Source organism: Nelumbo lutea, chromosome 3, assembly GCF_056320005.1.
Source record: "Nelumbo lutea isolate HS-2025 chromosome 3, American lotus-T2T, whole genome shotgun sequence".
NCBI lineage: Eukaryota > Viridiplantae > Streptophyta > Magnoliopsida > Proteales > Nelumbonaceae > Nelumbo > Nelumbo lutea.
In genome coordinates, this window is record NC_142686.1 from 17,901,946 (window position 1) to 17,914,153 (window position 12,208).

Below are 12,208 nucleotides of genomic sequence, written 5' to 3' on the forward strand. Positions count from 1 at the left end.
CTGAGACAGAACCGTCACTGCCTAACCGTCTTTCTAACTGGAGATGGCAGTGTCAGTGGCGGTGGCAGGTGGCCGTTTAGAGTGCTTCCGCCAAACGTCAGATCCCAAGTCAGTCAGGCGCGGTGCCCTCGGGCACGGACTTCCTTAGTGTCAGGCATGGTACGACTTGTTTGGTTTTGGTGCCCAGAAGGTGATGCGAAGTGCTGAGCGAGGCGAGGTCTTGAGCTCGGAGGTATCTATAGGGCAGGTCAGTTCGGTGAGGTGTATCCCGAACTGTCACAAGGTGGGTCAGTTCGGCGAAGTGTACCCGAGCTGTTACAAGGTGGGTCAGTTCGGCGAAGTGTACCCGAGCTGTTACAAGGTGGGTCAGTTCGACGAAGTGTATCCCGAGCTGTTACAAGGTGGGTCAGTTTGGCGAAGTGTATCCCGAGGTGTTACAAGGTGGGTCAGTTCGGTGAAGTGTATCCCGTGCTGTTACAAAGTGGGTCAGTTCGGCGAAGTGTATCCCGAGCTGTTACAAGGTGGGTCAGTTCGGCGAAGTGTATCCCGAGCTGTTACAAGGTGGGTCAGTTCGGTGAAGTGTATCCTGAGCTGTTACAAGGTGGGTCAGTTCGGCGAAGTGTATCCTGAGCTGTACAAAGGGGGTCAGTTCGGCGAAGTGTATCCTGAGCTATTACAAAGGGTGAGTTCGGGCCCCTCGTAGGGAGTTCAGTCCGCTGGTGTCCCCTTGTTCCCGCCTAGGCTTGGTCGCTTTTGACGAGCTGTTGTTTCTGCCACATGTCACGTAATAGAGAGGTCGGGCCAAATCTTCCTTCATCAATTGCCCCCCACTCCTTGCGCCGGGGGTCTTGCCATGGTGTGGGGAGTTTCGCGAGGTAGCAGGTGGATTTGTCCCGCCCTTAGATTCTTCACTGTGCGAGTTGCTTTTTCTAGGGTTCCTTCAGCTTCCGAGAAGGTTGAAACGTGCTTACTCAAGAATGCTGATGGTTGTGACAGCGCGCGTTTTAAATTTTAAATCAATTCGCGCCGCTGGGACGTGACAGTGGGTCATTTCAAAAAGGCGTGCCACTGCTGTACGTGCGCGGGCGACTGTCAAGGAGACGTGCGGCGCGTCAGTTTCGGAAAGACGTGTGTCGAAGCGACGTCGGTTTCAAAAAGATGTGCGCTGACGTTTTGCTTTTTTTCGGAAAGACCTGCGCCAATCACATCTCGACCTTAAGGGTCGTGCGGTCAATAAGAACGTGGGCCGTCGGATCATCTTCGATCTGCACGGTCGATTCTTGGTTACTGTAGCTATAAATAGTGGGGGACCCCAGTCGGTTTGTCACTTCTGCGGTTTGTCTACTGAGATCGCGTCCAAGTCTTTTCCAGCTCGCGTCAAGGCTGGTTATATAGCCTCCACGGTTCTTTGGCTTGTTCTTCGAACTTTCCGGTGAGTATTTTCCTGAATCCATCTTTTTCCCCAATGTCTAGCTTTGATAGCTCAGACGATTCTTCGAGTAGGGCCAACGTAGGTTCCACCAACCGAGCCGTGTCCCCCGACTGCCTCAGTGATCCTGAGGTGGAGCTTGAGGACTATGAACCAGTAGGCCGAGTCGCTTCGGGCAGTTTGGCGTCTACCTCCCGCCGAGGTCGGATGCTAGACAAGTTTGGTCCTTCGACCATGATGCCTGAGGGGCTTCAATCCATACTTATGTCTTACAACCTTCCTGGGGGGTATACATATTTTATTCCTTCGGGTAGCTTTCCTTGGGAACACGGTCCTGACGAGATCGTGATTTTTCGAGAGCAGCTCGCTACGGAGTTGCGACTTCCCTTCCATCCCCTTCTCGTCGAAGTCATAAACCACTTCGGTGTCACCATTGGCCAACTTCATCCGAACTCTATTCAAAACCTGGTGGGGATAGTTTCCCTTTTTTGCGAGCAGAACTTCCCCTTAGACTTAGAGATATTCTCCTCTATCTTGATGCTGAAGAGAGAGACGGGTTCTCTTCCCGGGGGGAGACGGGCATATTACCTTTCTCCTCGCCAGGGTTTTAAGCTTCTGCACTATCTTCCTAATAAGGTCCCGGCGTGGAAGCGGGACTACTTCGGCGTGCGAAGTGCACAAGGATGACCCTTTCAGACCGGGTGGGGTGAGGTCGCTCCTGATTCAGGCGTGACTCTCGATAAAGAGACGGTGAAGGGCCTCCGACAATGGGCACGACAAGGTTTAAAGTGCCACCACTACTTAATGGAGGCCAAGCTTATTGCAGCCGACCTGAGTTCGGGTAGGTTTCTAGCTATGCGGTTTTCTTGCTTGCTCTGTTCTTTTCGTTTTTTCTGATGTCGAACTCGTTTCTGCAGGTGTGATGGATGCGGAGAGAACTCGCGGGGGGCGTTTGTTCCAAGGTATGAAGAGGAGGAAGCGGGTCGCCAAGCGAACTCGTACCGAGCTGCCCCTAGATGAGGAGCCCCAAGTTCTAGACCATACGCTGGAGGATCTGCCTAGGGAGCCCGAAGTGACTCCACCGATGCACAAAACTGCCAGGGTGCCTTACGCCGAGATCACTCATACGGGCGCTCCTGCATACTCAAGTGCTCCTGCTCACTCCGGGTCCACTCATACGCGGGCTGCGCCCTCGGGCTCGGGAGCTCAAGGGGAGTTCAGGAGCGTGTTGACGCCGAACTACGCTCTTCAGAAGAGTAGGGACGCTACTTTCCCAGAGGAGGTCGCGGCGTGGACTGATCTTCCCTTGAATCAGGTCGCTTGCCGCGCCATAACATATGCCATGGTGGTAAGTTAGATTCCGTCTTCTTTTTTCATTTTCTATTGCTTCTGCTGTTATTGCTCACTCGTTTCTTTTGGTAGGTGAATTCTTCGATTCATGCCTTGGCGGTCCAAGTGGAGAGGAGCTCACGACAGGCGCGAGCTGCTGAGGCTGCCGCTCACGCTGCTGAAGAAGCTTTCCGTGCTGCAGAGGCAAATACCCGGGCTGCTGAGGCGGCTGCTTACACTGCTGAAGAAGCTGCTCGCGTCGCGATGGCCAGGCAGGCAAGGTCTCAGCGTGACGCCGAAGCCATGGGGGTTGTTGTCAAGCATATGACGGACTTGAAGTTGGATTTGCAGCATCAAGTCGAATATCTTCAGGAGGACATCAGGGAGAGAACACAGATTTTTTTCCCAAGGCATTGAAGACGCCAAGAAGAAGGCAGTAGAGGACTACAATGCCTCTCCGCGTTTTGACGATCTGATGGTGGATTCTTACAGAAGGGGGTTCAAGTTGAGCAGGTGGATGATCCGAAATACGTACCCTGACCTCGATGTAAGTGCCATATCCACTTCGCTTATAACTCAGGAGATGGCCAATGCTGCCGATGGCGAGCTGGACTCTGAAGGAGAGGCAGGGCCTTCAGGTGTTGTTGAAGTGCCTTCTGATGGCGAAGAGGTGGCTCCGGGCATGTAAATTTTTTTTTATTTTTTTTGTAAGTCCTTTCTGATGGCCACTGTACTCATGTTTCTTGCAATGGAATAAATAGTCTTTTTGCCCGTGTTCTTTTTTCCCCGAACTGATTCTTTGTTGGTCACTTTGTCCGGGTTATTATACTTCTGCGACCTGTTCTGCCGCGAACTGGTTTTTTGCCGAGCTGATAATATGCTCTTCTTTGCGTGTTTACGCCGAGGTTTCTCTTGGCTTACATCGTGGCACATAGGACCTGATTTCGTCCACTTCGCTTGGTGGTTAATAAGTAGTACCGCCTTAAGTTCACGATGTTCCACGCTCGAGGTACTTGTTTGCCTTCCAAGGTTTCGAGTTCGTATGCCCCCACCCCGAGCGTTCTTTTTACTTTATAGGGCCCTTCCCAGTTAGGTCCGAGCTTGCCCACGCCGGGTTCGGGCGCCATAATCTTACGAAGGACCAGGTCGCTGACTCGGAAGCTTCGTTGCTTTACTCTACTATTGTAGTAGTGAGCTACTTGCTGCTGGTATGCCGCTGTTCGGATGTGCGCGAGGTCCCTTACCTCGTCCAATAGGTCGAGGTTGGTACGTAACTCGTCTCCGTTCGTCCGATCGTCGTATGTTTCTAATCGCAATGTTGGTACTTCGATTTCCGCCGGGATTACTACTTCAGTGCCGTAGGTGAGGTTGAAGGGGGTTTCTCCTGTGGTGGTTTTTTCGGTAGTTCGGTGAGCCCACAAGACACTTGGTAGCTCTTCGGCCCACAATCCCTTAGCTCGATCCAGACGTGCTTTCAGTCCGCGCAGGATGGCTCTGTTCATTACTTCCGTCTGACCGTTTGCCTGCGGATGCGCGACAGACGTGAAGTTTTGCCGAATCCCCATGTTCTAGCACCATTCTTGGAACTTGATATCCTCGAACTGCTTGTCGTTGTCGGAGATTAGTACCCGAGGTAACCCGAATCGACATACTATGTTCTTCCAAAAGAAGGTCTGTATGTTTCGAGCCGTAACAATTTCCAGAGGTTCGGCTTCTATCCACTTCGTAAAGTAATCTACTGCAACAACTAGGAATTTTCTTCCACCTGTTGCTGGTGGGAATGGCCCCAGGAGGTCGATGCCCCATTGTGCAAAGGGCCACGGGCTGGCGAGGTATTTGAGGTCGGAGGCAGGTTGATGGTGGATACTAGCGTGCTTCTGACACCTGTCGCATTTTCTTACGAGCTCGACAGCTTCTGCCTTCATCATTGTCCAGTAGTATCCTTGTTGAAGTGCTTTTTGGGCGAGTGCTCTGCCCCCCAAGTGTCCGCCGCATAGGCCTTCATGGGTGTCGCAGAGTACGAACACGGCTTCGGCAGGTCACAGGCAACGCAAGTAGGGGAGCATGTAGGACCGTCGGTATAACCGTTCGTCTATTATGACGTATTTGGCTGCCTGGCGCTGCACCCTCTTGGCAGTATTGCGTTCTGCAGGGAGGGCTCCGTCTATCAAGAAGCTCGCGAGTGGGTCAATCCATCTTGGCTCTGCCTCCAAGATGGGAGCGACCTCCTCTGTCCCCCGAGAATACTAGGCCGAGGTAAGTCCTCTACGTAAACAATTCTCATATTGTTGTGACTTGTACTGGCTAACCGGGACAGGGCGTCGGCCTCAGTGTTCTCTGACCTCGGGATTTGCCTGATGAAGTGTGACTGGAAGTTGAGCAGGGCTTATTTTACTTTGGCTAAGTATGCGATCATGGAGAGCTCGCGTGCTTCGTATTCACGTGTAACTTGGTTGACCACGAGCTGAGAATCGCTGCAAATGACCAAGTGTTTTGCCCTTTCCTTTCGCGCTAGGTCCAGCCCGGCGATCAGTGCTTCGTACTCTGTCTCGTTGTTGGATGCCGCGAACTCAAAGCGTAGTGCGTATTCTAATTTTGTGCCGCCTGGGCCGCACAAGAATATTCCAGCTCCGCTGCCTTGTCGGTTTGAGGAATCATCCACGTGAAGGATCCAGGGCTCCTCATCCCAGTTCACTCTTCGCCTGACCAGGAGAGATGCCACACTGGTTGCTACTTCACGGGGTTCAGACTCTATGGGCTCGGGATCTCCGGGTTCGCCCGAACTGGGGACCTCGGGCTCGACCTGTGGGGCTTCGTGGCTGAAAGTGCACTCGGCGATAAAATCTGCCAATGCTTGGGCCTTAATAGCGGTTCTTGGTTTGTACTGGAGGTCGTACTCGCTGAGTTCAATGGCCCATTTTGTAAGTCGACCGGAAACCTCGGGTTTGAGTAAAACTTGTCTCAGAGGTTTGTCAGTTAGGACGATGACGGTGTGAGCCTGGAAGTATGGGCAGAGTTTCTGAGCTACTGTCACTAGGGCATATGCTAGTTTTTTATCTGCGGGTACCTTGCCTCTGCTCCCTGCAAAATTTTACTAACATAATAGATGGGTCGTTGGACCCGGTCTGTTTCTTTTATTAGTACCAAACTGACCACCTCGTCGCTTGCCGAGAGGTACAGTTCTAAGATCTCGCCCACCTTGGGCCGGGCTAAGGTTGGCACGCTAGCGAGGTAACCTTTTAGATTGTCGAACGTGAGCTGGCAGTCCTGGGTCCAATCGAACCCTTTGCCTTTGATTGCTTTGAATAAAGGTAGGCAGCGGTCTGCTGATTTGGACATAAAGCGGCTTAGAGCGGCAATGCGGCCATTTAGCCTCTGAACTTCTTTTACTTTCTGAGGTGGTCTCATATCTAGAATGGCTTTTATTTTGTCCGGGTTGGCCTCAATACCGCGCCGATTGACAATGTATCCTAGGAACTTGCCCGAGGTGACGCCGAAGACACATTCGTTGGGGTTCAATTTCATGCTAAACTGACACAAGATTTGGAAGACAGAGTCTAAGTCTTGTATTAATTCTTGTGAAAACTGAGTCTTGACGACCATTTCGTCTTCATAGCACTCTATCTTCATGCCAATTAGGGGCCGAAATAGCCTATTTACAAGTCTTTGGAAAGTCGCCCCGGCATTTTTTAGTCCGAAGGGCATGACCTTGTAGCAATACAAGCCGAACTCGGTTATGAAGCTGGTTTTTTCCTCATCTGATGGGTCCATCCTAACTTGGTTGTAGCCCGAGTAGGCGTCCAGGAAACTTAGCAACTCGTTTGCCGAGGGCGCGTTCACTAGGCGGTCAATTCTGGGGAGGGGGAAGCAATCTTTCGGGCAAGCTCGGTTCAGGTCGGTGTAGTCGACGCACATGCGTCACTTGCCGTTTGCCTTTTTTACCAACACCGGGTTGGCCACCCAACTCGGGTAATGGACTTCCCTTATGAAGTTTGCTGCGAGGAGCTTCTTGACCTCCTCGTCGACCGCCCTCCAGCGTTCCGGGGCTAAGTTGCGTTTCTTCTGTCTAACGGGTCTGACTACAGGGTCAGTATTAAGTTTGTGAGTTATCAGTCTGGGGCTAATGTTGGGCATGTCGGCCGCGGACCAGGCAAAAATATCTAAATTTTGAAGTAAAAAACTCACCAGTTCGGTTCGTAGGGGATCCTCGATGGAAGCTCCGATCTGATGTGTGCGAGCTGGGTCCGTAGCTGAAGTCGGGATTGTGACCGTTTCCTCCGTGGGCGAAGCTCGCTCCTCACCTTGCTCCGCAGACAGCTCCAGTTTGAGGTTGTCGGCCGCCTTGGTTTTTCCCTTCAGGGCGGCAACATAACACTTGCGGGACTCGAGCTAGTCGCCCCGCGCTACCCCTACACCGAAGTCCGTAGGGAACTTCATGGCCAAATAGTAGGTGGAGACTGCCTCCCGTAGGATATGCGTGATCGGCCGCCCTATTATGGCATTGTATGGGGAGGGGGTCGTGACTACTAGGAAATCATTGTTGAGTCTGACTGCGCAAGGCCATGTGTCGACTTCCACAGGGACGGTTATTTTTTCGAGGGGCCTGACTTCCTCTCCGCTGAAACCCACCAGGGGAGTGTTCGCGGGCTTCAACTCGCTCCTCTATAACTGCAGCTGGTCAAATACTGATTTGAAGAGGATGTCCGCTGAGCTGCCCGAATCTACAAGTACGCGCCTAACCTCGAAGTCGTTGATCCTTAGTTTAATGACAAGCGCGTCATCATGGGGGTAGTCGACCCCTCGCGCGTCGTCCTCCGTGAAGATGATTGGTTCTTCGGTCTTTGGTCTCTTTGGGGGGTTCCATTCTTCGAGGGCCGCTTCGTGAACTGAAGTCCGGGCTGCTGCCGAGGTACACCCCGCTACCACCGAACCTCCCACAATTACGTGGATGGTTCCCTGAACTGGCCTCTCTTTTGGAGGCTCCCGCTGCAACTGGCCTCCCTTATTGTTATTACTGTTGTGCTGTACAAAGTTTCTCAAGTATCCGCGACGGATGAGCCCCTCTATCTCGTCCCAGAGGTTATTACACTGCTCGGTACTATGACCATGGTCTCTATGGAAACTACAATACAAATTCTTATTTCTCTCGTTCGGATTTCCCTTTAGGCGAGGTGGCCACTTCACGTACGGGGCGTCTTTGATCATCATTAAGATCTCCGTCCGCCTCGTGTTTAACGGTGTGTAGTCCGTCCGAACTGCTAGGGGAGCCCAGAACGACTGGTTCGGCTTCAGCTCCCGGGTCGGGTTTTTTCTGTCCACCGGTTTGGAGAGCTCACCTTCTCTCTTTCTTTTCTCGTTCCCGCCTTCGGTCAGTTGGTTGATTTCTTCCTCTGTCCTCATGAACTTATCCGCGAGCTTGAAAAATTTGGCCACGGTTGCAGGCTGGTTGGCCACCATGTGCCATTTGAATTCTTTGTGCGTCACCCCTCTTTTGGCCGTCGTGAGCTGCACTGCGGGGTCCAACCGCGGTATCTACAAACATGATTCGTTGAATTGCTTGATGTAGCCCCGGATGGATTCTCCTTCTCTCTGAACTACTCCGAAGATGCTTTCCTCTGTTCTGGGGCACCGTTGGCTGGTGACGAAGTGTGCGTTGAAGACCTGCACGAACTGGGCCCAGCACTTTATCGACCCGGGGGCCAGGTTCCTGTACCAAGTGCGGGCTACCCCCATGAGGGTGGTGGTAAAGGCCACGCACATGCACGATTCGCTGGCCCTGCCGAGGTGCATTTGGGAATGAAAGGCGTCAACGTGGTCGTTGGGGTCGAAGGACCCGTCGTACTTGTCCAAAGGTGGGAGCTTGAAGTTTCTGGGTAAGGGGACCGCTAGGAGTTCTGATGCGAGGGGGGAAGGAACCAAGAGAATCGGGGCAGCCCCTACCTCGTTCGAGCTCGTGTCTTTGCCTCTGAATTCCGACAAGGCACGGGTGGTGGTTCGGCGACTTCGCCGGCGCCTTCGCTGCTGAGTGGGCCTTGTACTAGCACAGCTGGCCTCCGTGTTACCGAGCTCGATGGGCCCGGAATGCTAGTAGTCTGCTGCCAGGGCACCGAATCGGTTTTCGGTGAGCGGGAGCTCGGGCTTGGAGCGCCAGGGTGCCGACTTCGCGGGTGAGGTTCCCGACCCGCCTGCGGGTTACGAGGCGGGGATGACATTTTTCTCCCTTCGGCCTGGGGACGAGGCCTGGCTGTTAGGGGGGTTCTGGGGCCGGGAGGCCTTCGCCTGGTGGGGGCGTCCATCCTGCGGGGAGGCCTTGACCGGCCTCGGGGCGGGGTGGCGAGGTGGAAGTTGTGGTTGGTTCAGTGGCAGTTGGGGGAACTGCTGTTGATAGTGATACTGAGAGATGTTGTGCAGTACTTGGTGCTGGTGAAGCTGGTGCTGCTGGAACTATTGCATTTGGGCTTGCATTGCCCGCATGGGGGACGGCAGTCGGTTCAGTGAAGGTTGTCTCAATGGGGAGAGGAAAGGGGATGCTTGCGGTAGGAGGGTTTACGGGTGTCACTGCTTGTGGTGTGTTCAAGCTGGGGATCCCATCCACCGAAAGGGGGATGGTGAACTGTCCAACGCACACCACGGGAACTTGAAGTTGTTCCCCGGTGGCGTTTGCCTCCGTGCCACGTCCGGTGTTGCTGGAGGAGGCCATGAGTGTTGGGTTTTTTTGAAGAAAAGGGGGTTATCAAAGTTTGGAGGGAGGCTTTTTGAAGCGTTTTCCCACAGACGGCGCCAATTGATGGAGCGCGTTCCGACTGGTCTTAGCTGTCCGCGGCCTTGCTTCTGAACGGGGTAGCAGGGAACCTGAAACGGAGGAGATGGGGAAGCTCCGAGGGGAACCCGGTGTAGAGGCTCCGAAGCTCAAGTTAGAATCCTTCAAAAGCAAGGTAATACCAGATAGCGCAAAGTTTGCATACCTCGTTTGTCGGGGGGCAAAGGACTCTTATAATCACTTCGTGCACTCGCCCCGAGGCCCTTGTCAGGTCGGGTATGATTACCCTTGTGCTTGTCAATTCGGCGGTGGCAGGTGGCCGTTTAGAGTGCTGCCGCCAAACGTCAGATCCCAAGTCAATCAGGCGCGGCGCCCTCAGGCACGGACTTCCTTAGTGTCAGGCATGGTGCGACTTGTTTGGTTTTGGTGCCCAGAAGGTGATGCGAAGTGCTGAGCGAGGCGAGGTCTTTAGCTCGGAGGTATTCATAGGGCGGGTCAGTTCGGCGAGGTGTATCCCGAACTGTCACAAGGTGGGTCAGTTTGGCGAAGTGTACCCGAGCTGTTACAAGGTGGGTCAGTTCGGCGAAGTGTACCCGAGCTGTTACAAGGTGGGTTAGTTCGGTGAAGTGTATCCCGAGCTGTTACAAGGTGGGTCAGTTCGACGAAGTGTATCCCGAGCTGTTACAAAGTTGGTCAGTTCGACGAAGTGTATCCCGAGCTGTTACAAGGTGGGTCAGTTCGGCGAAGTGTATCCCGAGCTGTTACAAAGTGGGTCAGTTCGGCGAAGTGTATCCCGAGCTGTTACAAGGTGGGTCAGTTTGGCGAAGTGTATCCCGAGTTGTTACAAAGGGGGTCAGTTCGACGAAGTGTATCCCGAGCTATTACAAAGGGTGAGTTCGGGCCCCCTGTAGGGAGTTCAGTCAGCTGGTGTCCCCTTGCTCCCGCCTAGGCTTGGCCCCTTTTACCGAGCTGTTGTTTCTGCCACTTGTCACGTAATAGAGAGGTCGGGCCAAATCTTCCTTCATCCGGTTGGATCTACATCCAATCTGATTATTAAATGGCTGCAAGTTTGGGAATCCAAATCCCATCTTATTATAAAAATAGATAATCAAGTTTCAAAATAATCAGATTGCATTTGGACTCCCTTGAAATCCCTATTTCTAACTACAATATTAGGTAAGTAATTTTACAAGAAAAGGTAGTGAAAGGAATGGAAAGATTTGTCTTTTAGGCTGTGTTTGTATAAATTTCTCTACCTTCTCTTTCAAACCAAACACAACCTTAGATATAACTATTGGGGTGTTCTTTTTTTGGATTTTGAGAGGGGGGAAAGTTGGTCAATGGGATTTTGGTTCCCATTGACCAAGAATCTCATGTTCTTTTTTCAGATTTATGTGGGGAACATGGAAAGTTTATTTTCCTAGGTATTATTTACCCGAGTAAGTGATATCCATCTCCTAGGTGGGTAAATAACTTTCCCACCTAGGGGGAAAGTTGCCAACACTTGAATGGGACAAAAATGCCCCTTTTAATAATATATTTTTATGGCTAAAATGGTCATTGCCTTATTTACATTAGAAATAAAAGAACATGGGTAAATGCACTTACTCGTATAAGTGTTTATTAGGAAAAACTTACATAGGTAACTGCATTTACCTAAGTAACTTACCGAAAAGCGAACAGGGCCTATGATTAATTTTAATTACTACATAACATGTCTAAATTCCCTTCTATCTCTCCCTCTCCTCACATGTGATGAGCAGCGGGTCAATGAGAGAAATGGAAGAGGGAGAGGGAAGAAGAAAGAAGAATGAGAGTGGGTGAGAGAGGGACAAAGGAGCAAGGGAGAGAGGAGTAAATTGTCTAAAACTCACCATGAGTTTTCAACATTTCTCTTAAACTCACCACAACTTTTCAAAATGTCTAAAACTAACCACGTTAGTAAGTTTTTATTTTCCAAAACTCACTTTCCGTTAGTGCACCATTAATGCTTCTTAACAGAGATGTCCATGTCAGCATACATAACAATTTTTATGACCAAATTACCCTTGAATGGTGAGTTAGAGGAAAAAGTCTTTTTCAGTTTTCAATTTTCTTGTTTTTTTTTTTTTTGCATTTTTAGTGTTTTGTTATAATTTCCAATATTTTTATAATTTCTGTTTTTTTGTTTTTCTATTTTCTGCAATCTATAAATTTTCCTGTATTTTTTGTTTTTAATTTTCAATTTCTGTGTTTTTCTTTAATTTTTGGTATTTTTCTATAATTTTTATTTTCTGATTTTGTTTTTCAATTACTATAGTTTCTATAATTTGAAAATAATTTTTTATGTTGTTTGCAATTTCTATAATTTTTTGTAATTTCTATGTTTTTATGTATTTTATATTTGAAAATATTTTTTTGAACTTTTCCTTTTTTCATGTCTAAATATTAAAATGGTAATATATTAACACCCATTAATTTATTTTGTATATATTTTATATTTTTCTGTAAAGATTAAAATGATAATATATTAATACCCGTTAATTTGTTTAACATCAAATTAATGACATGGTGAGTTTTAGACATTTTGAAAAGTTATAATGAATTTAAGAGAAATGTATTCTATGCAGAGGATGATTGGATATTAAACTTGATTAGGCTTTTTAAACGACTACAGAATTATTGATCATGATCAACCAATTGATTGTTCT